The sequence below is a fragment of the Vicia villosa genome, linkage group LG6, assembly GCF_029867415.1.
Source record: "Vicia villosa cultivar HV-30 ecotype Madison, WI linkage group LG6, Vvil1.0, whole genome shotgun sequence".
NCBI classification, from domain to species: Eukaryota; Viridiplantae; Streptophyta; class Magnoliopsida; order Fabales; family Fabaceae; genus Vicia; species Vicia villosa.
Genome location: NC_081185.1, coordinates 155,453,396 through 155,463,293, shown reverse-complemented (window position 1 = coordinate 155,463,293; position 9,898 = coordinate 155,453,396). Strand labels below are relative to the sequence as shown.

The 9,898-nt window shown below is 35.4% G+C and overlaps 1 non-coding gene across 1 annotated transcript; it reads left to right on the top strand.

Annotated features, from left to right (window-relative positions):
• The first annotated feature begins 376 nt into the window (after window positions 1–376).
• Window positions 377–449, top strand: TRNAR-CCG (transfer RNA arginine (anticodon CCG)). Its single transcript has one exon. It is a non-coding gene; the product is annotated as a tRNA-Arg (tRNA).
• The last annotated feature ends 9,449 nt before the right edge of the window (window positions 450–9,898 follow it).

Here is a 9,898-nt window from a genome sequence, read left to right as displayed (position 1 = left end):
CAAGCTTATTTTTTAAAACACTTCATATTTATAAACGATATACCCTAGCTTACTCGGATCTAAAATATAAATTTAGATTAATAAATTAACATTTGTTCAATAGGTGTTGGTGGTAAGACTCAAGGGATATAACTTAATTTCACTTGGAATAACATAGAATAATCACTAATATCACATTATTAATTATAATTTTTATTTTCCTTTTTTTTAAATATGAAATAGAAGAAAAATATATATAGCTGAGTCTCTAGTAGACTGTTTTTAGTTCAAATAAACATTGTCGCACTATCTAGTTTAATTTTACAAACACAAAAATAACCTGAGCAAGTCAAGGTTTTGCATTTAAGGGCTTAAAAGAAGGAAAACCGTCAGAACAGTTCGCGTGGCCTAATGGATAAGGCGCTCGCCTCCGGAGCGGGAGATTGTGGGTTCGAGTCCCATCGTGAACGGTTTTAATTAATCATTTCCTGATTTATGAATTTCATCATCAACAGTCTCTCATATTGCAAACGAGACGCTAAGAATTTAACAAATGCTAATTGATGTAAGGATCATACTTTTTAAACATGTTTATATTTAATTTTTAAATTGGAAATTTGGATTGGTTTAAAATAAAACAAATGGTCATTGATTTGAATTTTTAGTAAAACCAAATAGTAACACTCGAATATAAATACACCTTAAAAACATCAATGTTGATTTTCTTGCTAAAAAAATATATTTATCATGAAAGAGTTAATTATTTTTTGAAAACTCACATTTACGCGAATATAAATTAGGCTCGTTTTGTATGAGTCGATCGGTCAAACCTTATATTTGAACTTTAAAATTAAAGTATGAATTTTGCAAGATATTTTTATTCTAATTTTGAAAAATCCTCTACTTTTGACATTAAGGGTTCTACCCGATGAACCCTACTACTTTTGACATTATGAAAAAGAATTAGAAGGAGTGGTTGAAAAAAGAAATAGAATTAGAGAAAGAAAAAAGTGAGAAAGTGAGTGAAGAATCTGTTAGAGGGAGAACACTTGACAAACTCATTGATAGAAATTCACCCTTGAGGAGAGCCAAAAAGCAAATTCTAAATGAACTAAATCTCGAACTCTCGTACTATGTCAAGCCTCTTTACCTATTTGTGAAGAAGCCTATGAAAGAGAATGAAGTGTGATAGTTTAACAAGTTCATGGAAATGGTTATGAAGCTACAAGTCAATATTCATTTTAGTGAAGCTTTAGAACAAATGTCGGTGTACGCTAAATTCATGAAGGGCCTAATCACTAGAAAGTGTAAGTCGAAGTATGATGAGAATATAGCATTGACTGAAGAGTGTAGTTCTATCATTCAAAGGAAACTTCCACCATAGCTCAAAGATCCATAATTATTCACTATCCCATGTACCATTTGCAAATTAAACATTGAGAATGCACTTTGTGATTTAGGGGAAAATATCAACCTAATTCCTCTATCTATGATAAAAAATCTTGAGTGTTGGGAACCAGAGCCTACTCAAATGACCCTAACTTTAGAAATAAATCTATCACCTACTTATATGGAGTTTTAGAAGATGTGTTGGTCTGAGTTGATTATTTATTGTTTCCTGCAGATTTTGTGATCTTAGACATGGTAGAAGACACATAGACACCCTTATTGCTTGGAAGACCTTTGTTTTGCAATAGGTAGAGATTTGATAGATGTTGAGGTGAGAAAGCTAATCTTGCGCTTCAACAATGAGAAAATGATGTTCAATGTGTTTGAAGCTCTAAAGCATCAGAATGAAAATCCTCAATGCTACAAAATTGATATAGTTGAAGAAATAGTTGAGGAAGCATCTAAAGGAAAGTCATCATTGTCAACTTTATTGAATTTTATTTTGAGTTCCATTGAGAATATTGAAGAAGATCAAGATCAAGAAGTGATGGAATGTTTGAGACAGTTGTATGCAACCCAAGTAGATAAGATATCTAGAAAAATTGAAGAATTATGGGGAACTGGGAAAAAGAGTATGAATCAAGATGAAATCAAGAATTTTAACTCTCCTGAACTAAAAGAGATTCCCTCACATTTGAAGCATGTTTTCTTGGGTGAAGAGCCAACACAAACAATTATCATCAATAGAGCCTAATATAAAGTGGAAGAAGAAAAAATTATGCGAGTTTTGAGAGAAAATAAAGAGGCTCTTGGATGAAATGTCACTGATTTGAAAGGAATAAGTCTAACTTATTGTATGCATAAAATCAAACCGGAGGAATAATTCAAACCAATGGTTCAACCTCAACGAAGATTTAATCCTACTATGAAAGATGTTGTGAAAAATGAGGCGATTAAGTTGCTTGAAACATGTATGGTTTATCCTATTTATGATAACTCTTGGGTTAGTCTAGTTCACGTGGTCCCAAATAAGGGAGGAATGATAGTAATCAGAAATGAGAAAAACAAGTTAATTCGAACACGTACAGTTATCAGGAAATGAATGTGTATTGACTACTTGAGGCTAAGCCAAGCAACAAGAAAGGATCATTTTCCTCTACCATTCATGGATCATATGTAGGAGAGGCTAGCAGAACAATCAAATTATTGTTTTCTGGATGGCTACTCAGGGTACAACCAAATTGTTGTAAACCCGAATGACTAGGAAAAGATTGCTTTCACATGTCCATTTGGAGTTTTTTGCGTATTGGAGGATGCCTTTTGGATTATGCAACACTCCATCTACTTTATAAAGGTGCATGATTTTTATTTTTATTGATATGATTGAAATCTCAATTAGGTATATAAGGATGATTTTTATTTTTATTTTCAGTAATACTTTTGATAATTTCCTTGATAATTTATATGTCGTTCTTAAGAGCATCATCGAAAAAACCTCGTCTTAAACTAGGAAAAATGTCACTTCATGGTAAATGAAGGAATTGTTTTGGGGGCATAAAATATCTATGAAAGTTATTGAGGTTGATCAAGAAAATATAAAAGAGATTGAAAATTACCTTCTCATGCTAATGTGAAAGGAGTGAGAAGTTCCCTAGGACACGCAGGTTTTTAACTATGTTTCATAAAAAAATATCTAAGAATGTAAAACCTTTAAACAAACTCCTTTTGATAGAGAATGACTTTGTTTTTGATAATGATTGCTTAAACTTTTTCTGTATTAAATACAAGTTTGTCACCACGCTCATAATAGTTGCTCCTAATTGAGAACTTTCATTTGAACTTATGTGTGACGCAAGTGATTATGCGGTTAGAGCGGTTTTAGGCCAACTGTCTGAGAAAAGTTTACATGTTATTTAATATGCTATCAAGGTCCTAAATGAAAAATAATTGAATTATACAACTATAGAAAATGAGTTTTTATTTGTAGTATTCACCAAGGAAGACTCCAAACCCCGGTTGCTAAGGTGGATATTTTTGCTACAAGAGTTTAACCCGAATATCAAGAATAAAAAGGAAATTTTGAATGTAGTAGTTAATCATCTGTCAAGGTTGGAGGATGCAGTAGCGACCCAAAAATAAATTAACATCAATGAAGAGTTCTCATGCGAGCATTTGTTAACAATAAGTGAAAGACCATAGTTTGCAGATATGGATAACTACAAAGCAACAAAGAGTGTCCCGGAAGAGTACACCTGTCAACAAAAGAATATATTTCACAAGGAAGAAAACTTCTATCTGTGGGATAATCCATATTTGTTTAAGGTAAGTCTTGACGGTTTAATTAGAAGATATGTTGCAGTTGAGGAGCTAATAGTACAATGTGGCACTGCCATAACTCAATTTATGTAGGCCATAATAGTGGTAAGATTACTGTTGCAAAAGTAATCATATGTGGTTTTTGATGGTTTATATTGTTCAAAGAATGTCCTCAATGCCAAAAAACAGGTAATATTTCCAAGAGGGACGAAATACCCCAAAATGGGATCCTTTAGGTAGAACCTTTTGACTATTGGGATATAGATTTATGGGTCCTTTTTCTTCATCTCATTCCACTCAATACACTTTGATTTGTGTCTATTATGTTACTAAGTGGGTTGAAGTGATTGCTTGTGTAGCTAATAATGCCCACATTGTGATTAACTTTTTGAAAAAGAATATTTTTTCTAGGTTCGGAATCCATAGAGTCTTGATCAGTGATGGAGGAAATCACTTATGCAACACGTATTTAGAATGAGAATTTGTGAAGTATAATTTCAAATATAAAGTGTCAACACCATATCACTCCTAGATTTGTGGTCAAGTAGAAGTGTCAAACAGGCAAATAAAACAAATTTTAGAAAAGACAGTTACCACATCAAGAAAATATTGATCGAAGAAGTTAGGTGATGCTATGTGGGTGTATCCCATATAATTTAAGACTCATCTAGGTTTTTCTCCGTATCAAATTGTATATGGAAAGGAATGTCACCCTCCTGTAGAATTAGAGTAGAAGGCATATTGGTCGGTTAAATTCTTGAACTTTGACGAGAAAATGGTAGGGAGGAAAAAATTTCTTAAGTTAGATGAATTAGTAGAGAATTGATTACATGCCTATGAGAATGTTGTTATTTATAAATAGAGGACAAAGAGGTACCACGATAACTCTATTTATTTTGAATGATGGAGAACAAATCCGTAGTGGAGCAGTTGATAGAATTTCACAAGATCTTTGATGATCTTAAAAATATTGAGGTGAAGATTGATGATGAGGAAAAGGTTGTACTCTTGATGAGTTCATTGCCCAGTTCCTTTAAGGATTCCCTTCTTTATGGTAAGGAATGTACTATTACTTTGGATTAAGTCCAGACGATTGTTAGATCCAAATAGTTTTTAAAAGTTGAAAGATTTGAAGATTGATGATAGTGGTGAAGGCATGAGTGCCTCATGATGAGGAACTGAGCATAGAGGGATGTCCAAATCAAAGAAGTTTGACGAGTCAAAGATAAAATGTTATAATTGTCTGAAAACCGGTCACTTTAAGAAGGATTGTTCTGGGAGAAAGGTCACTAATGATTCTGTTCAAGTTGCGATTGCCTTAGATGGGGATGTTTACGAGAGCACCGATGTAATAGTGGTATAAAGTTTGGTGATTGAAGATACTTGGGTTATAGACTATGGTTGATCTTATCACATGTGTCCAAGAATATAATGCTTTGTTACTTTGAAGCTGGAACAATGTGAAGTAGTTTGCCTTGGTGATAATAAGGTTTGCAAGATTCATGGTATTGATATGGTCAGACTTAAAATGTTCATTAATCATGAGTTTCTTATCCACAATGTCATATATGTTCCAGAAATCAAGCGAAATTTATTATCCATAAACATGTTTGATGATCTAGACTATTGCATTAGAGTTGAATGTGAGGCGTTGAAGATTTCTCCCGATGAAGTGATCATAGTTAAATTTCTAAAATACGTGATCTATATCTCTTAGAAGGTTCAAATGTTGTTGTTCATTCACCACCAACTAGTGAAGACTCTCATAACAAGAAAAAGCTATGGGATTTAAGGTTAGTCCATGATGATTGCCTAAAATTTGTTTTAGAACAATTTAATAAATTTTGTAGAAAGCAAGAGATAAAGATAAATGAGATCGTTGAGTTTCCTTTAAGTTTCTGGGGGTAAGATTGGTTTCAAAGCAACTTACTTGGTTGGTAGAGAGTTCTTTCAGATAAAGAAGAATAAAAACAAAGGGATAAACCATTTAGAAACTACGGCGGATAAAACTCAGCTTGAGGTGGAGTTTTCTACTATGGATACTAGCAGTTGTAAGGGAACTGTTACAGAGATATATGATTATCATTTAATTCGTGATAAGATAAGGAGGGAGATTGCAACATCTCAAAGGGACAATTATGCCAGCCTTGTGTGTTATGCTTTAAATGTGGTTGAATGATTACAAAATTTATAAAAATGGACCTTTAGAGAAGCATTTGAAAGCATGTTGAGTCAAAGATGGTTAAAAAACTATGCTTGTGCGCTTGTTAGATTACCTAGGCAAAAAAATATGATTGAAAACAAGTGGAGGCAAGTGGAAAGATCAAGGTTCAAAGGTGTCTTGAATTTGATCAAGGTTGTTAAAGAGTGATTCAAGCTTTAGAGAGAACAACAAGGTGGTTAGTGGTTAAGTTGACATCACCATCGGTTTCAAGTCAATGTGGAGGTTATTGTAATAAGTCTTAAAACCTCAAGTAGGAAAGAGAAGGAAATGACATATTTAGGTACTAACATATTTTCGGGCTTGTTCGCAGATTTGTTTGTTCATGGAATGTGTTTTGGGCTTTGTTATGAATATGTTAGATTTTAGCAATTATAAATATATATCTCTTTTATTTCAGTGAGACAATTTTAAAGTTTTAGAGAAAAAGGGAGAAATAAGGATTTAGGGAATTTCAAGAGAAAACTTGGAAAGATAAGAGTTTTTGAGAAACCTTTGAAGTTATCTAAGGGGATTGAGAAATACTTCTAAACGCCTTGGGTTTGTGTTTACTATATTGAGAGTTGAAGAGCTTGAGAAACACTTGGGTAGAAAATAGGGGTTTGTTCTTGGGAGCTTGGAAGCTTATTTTCTTGTAACTCATTTGTAATCTCTTGTAACAACTTTTGGAGTATAGTGAATTAGAGAGCTGCTCTCCCCTTAGACGTTGTCGCACGCTCGCGAAAAATGAACAGAGTCGCCACCAATATATTTATCCCATAAGGGAAAGGAATATCAGAAAACCTAACAAAGGAAGGAACAGGGTCTTGCGACCAGAGAATCAAGGTACGGAAGTCGGTTACGCGAGGGGAAGGTATTAGCACCCCTCGCGCCCATCGTACTCGATGGTATCCACCTATGTTTGTTTCTATCTAAAGGGTGTGTACTATGTCTATGTCTATATGTGAATGAATGCAAAAGAAATACGGGGAAAAGAAGGAATTATTTACAAGTGTGCTCGTTCAAGCCCCGCGACTTGATGCCTACGTATCCTTTTCAGGAATCAGAGCGCCGTAGTTCGGCTCACGATTTTTGTTTGTTTTTGTGTTTTTTAGTTGGGCGGCGTTAACGTTCGCGCTCTTGCACAAGGGGACAGCCTAGGATGCAATGGAGCGGAAATAACGGTGCCCTTAAGAAAGCGAGAGAAGAGAGAGAGAGAGAGTTTGAGTGTTTCGAGGAAATCCCTTAAGCAAGGGAAACTCGAGTTACTCTTTGGTTTGTGTTTTTTAGAGGTTGGGAACTTACGCCTGAATGGAACCCTTAAGCAAGGGAGCCACAAGCACTCGAACATCCCTTAAGCAAGAGAAGTTACAAGCTTCCATTCCCTTTTTATTAGTCAAAGTATTTATTAGTCATTTTTTATGAGTTTTCTTGGCATTTTTTAAGGGAAATTTATTCAAGTATTTTTAGATGTTTTATGGTTGAAAAGAAAGAGAACTAGCCTAAGAAAACTAGCCTAATATGAGTGAGGAATTCTACTTATTATTATCATGGTTTCTACCTAAGGTTAGGATTTAAAAGAAGCATGAAAAATAAAGCGGTAAGTAGAATATTGAAAGTGGCATGGAAAGAACAATCCAAAATATAGCACAAGAAATGAATTAACAAAACTATCATTTTTATGGTTTTTATGAGAGAAATGAGTTCAAAAAGATTAGTGGGACCAAGATTAATTCCTAATAAAGTGATCTAAAATCTAACAAGGAAATTTTTAATGATTTTATTGTTTTTAGAACTTAAAAAATGTGGCAAAAAGGTGTGATTCTAAATGTTATTATTATCCAAAAAAAAATCTAATGAGAAAATTAGGGTTTTTATTGTTTTATAAAAAGGGGATTAATAACCAAAAACTATGTCAACAAGAGAACACGTGGTCAGGGGATGCAAAATAGAAAATGATGGTGTGTTTTAGGAACTGGGCGAAGGCCCAAAGGATAGGCCCAGGAGGGGGCGTTTTTGTTCAGTTTCTCAGCATAACAAAAAAGGTGTGATGGGCCACATGGGGTGTAGGAAGTAGCAATTCGTGAGCCCAAGGTTTGTGATGATCCAACAGATTCATTCGTTTTCAAGTAAAAAACATATGATATCAAAAATAGAAAAAACGAAAAAATACATACGGAAAGAGGATTTAGGGTTACCTCGATGGAGATCCTCAAATTGCTTCACTCAACGAAATCGGCGGCGTTCTTCTCCCACCTCCGGCCGAAGACTCTTAGCGCCACCGTGAACCCATCGCCAACCCTCTCACCTTGTTCATCCTCGTCTCTTTCCACTACCTCAAGTCCGTTCGAAGACCATCTCAGCTCAGCCTCTAAAATCGCCCTAATACTCGATATGCAGAAGGAGGCGAAGATTGAGAAGTTCAGATACGGTGCCCTCAAGCTTCGTCGCGAATTAAACGCAAAGTCTTGAAGAAGAACCTCGGTTTGAGTCGAAGGCAAAGATGACGATTGCGAACTGAGGTAACGTGCCCTCAGAGCTTTACTCTCTTCTTGATTTTTTTTCTTCTTCTTCTTCTTTTCGAATTCTTCTTTTGCTTTGGATTTCTGTTGAGCGTGTGATCAGTATGAGGTCGAGTTGTTGTTTGTTGCTGACGAGGATTGCAGAGTTTCGAGGGAGCGATGATTATGGCGTGGAGGTTGGTGAATGATTGAAGATGAGAGTGGCTGAGGAATAGCGTAGTAGGAGAGTGAAATGGTGAGGTAGGGATGTTGAGTGTTGAGGGATTGAGGTTAAGCCCAGGTTTGGTTCAGAGCTTGATGCAGGCTCTGAGCAACCTTGATGGTGAGCTCTGAGTGAAAGGAAGGGAATTGAGAACAGGATTTGCACTGAGGTTTTACACTTCTCCTTTCAAAGTCTGCAAGCGAGACAATGAAGAAGGCTGGTGATAGTGCTTCCAGGTCCCCCTCTGCAGGTGAGTGGAGCTGACTTTTTATATGGGCAATGATTGGGTAATGATGATGAATCCTTGAATGTGGGACCTAAAATATGATTGCAATGAGTTTTTTTTGATTTCTTGAATGTGGGACTAAGTTTTATTTAGTGTATATATGGAAAAACTGACTGTTATGATTTTGTTGTTGTTGTAGGTTGGAATGTGGCAAGGGCCTGAAGGGTGGATAGGAAGCAAGCAGAACACCATTTTGGATTAGTATAGGAGCTGTTGGTGAGTGATTCTATTATGAAGTTCTGAAAACAATTAGTAGGAGCTGGCTGTTAGTTTATGGTTAGTTATGGTAGATTTGTTACACTGTTATAGCTTGGACTGGAAATTAATGGCTAGGAATTTCGAAAGGTTAGTTTTCTGTTGTATAGGTTAGATGGAGGTTAGTTGGGAAATGCTAGTTAACAGGAATTAGCATGTTAATTGATCTGCTAAAACAGTTAGTGACTTGTTCTGGTTTTATCTGTTGGTTTTGCAGGGTACTCGTGGATCATATTGGAATGGTTGAATCAAGGGCTCGGCGAACATCTATCTGCTGTACATGAAGCTGGGCTGGTGACAAGATTGAGCGCAATGTGGGTCTTGGGGAATTTTCGGGGCAGTTTTGAATATGGTAAGTTTGTATGGTAAAAACCTCAGAACTGTTATAGTCAATGTTAATTGAATGTACGTCGGTTGCGAATGAGAAGGCATGTGGTTAATGGTGAGGTGAGTTAGAGTGTATGGTAAAAAAGATTCAGTTTTGCAACAGTTAGGATATAGCTGTTAGTGGTTAATTCGAACATGGTTTTGGAAGGTTTAGAAATAATTGGAAATGATTTAGTAGTGGTTTTGTATGGTTTAGCGCGGAACTGTTTTGAAATTTAGTATGGATGCATTCTTGAACTGAGTTTTTGAATTGGTTTTGAGTAATATGAGTGTGGATTTTGCAGGGGTACTGATATGTGTTTATTTTGGTAGTATGTGTATGCAAGTCTGTTTTGGTCAGTTTAATTAGTAGTTTTTTATGA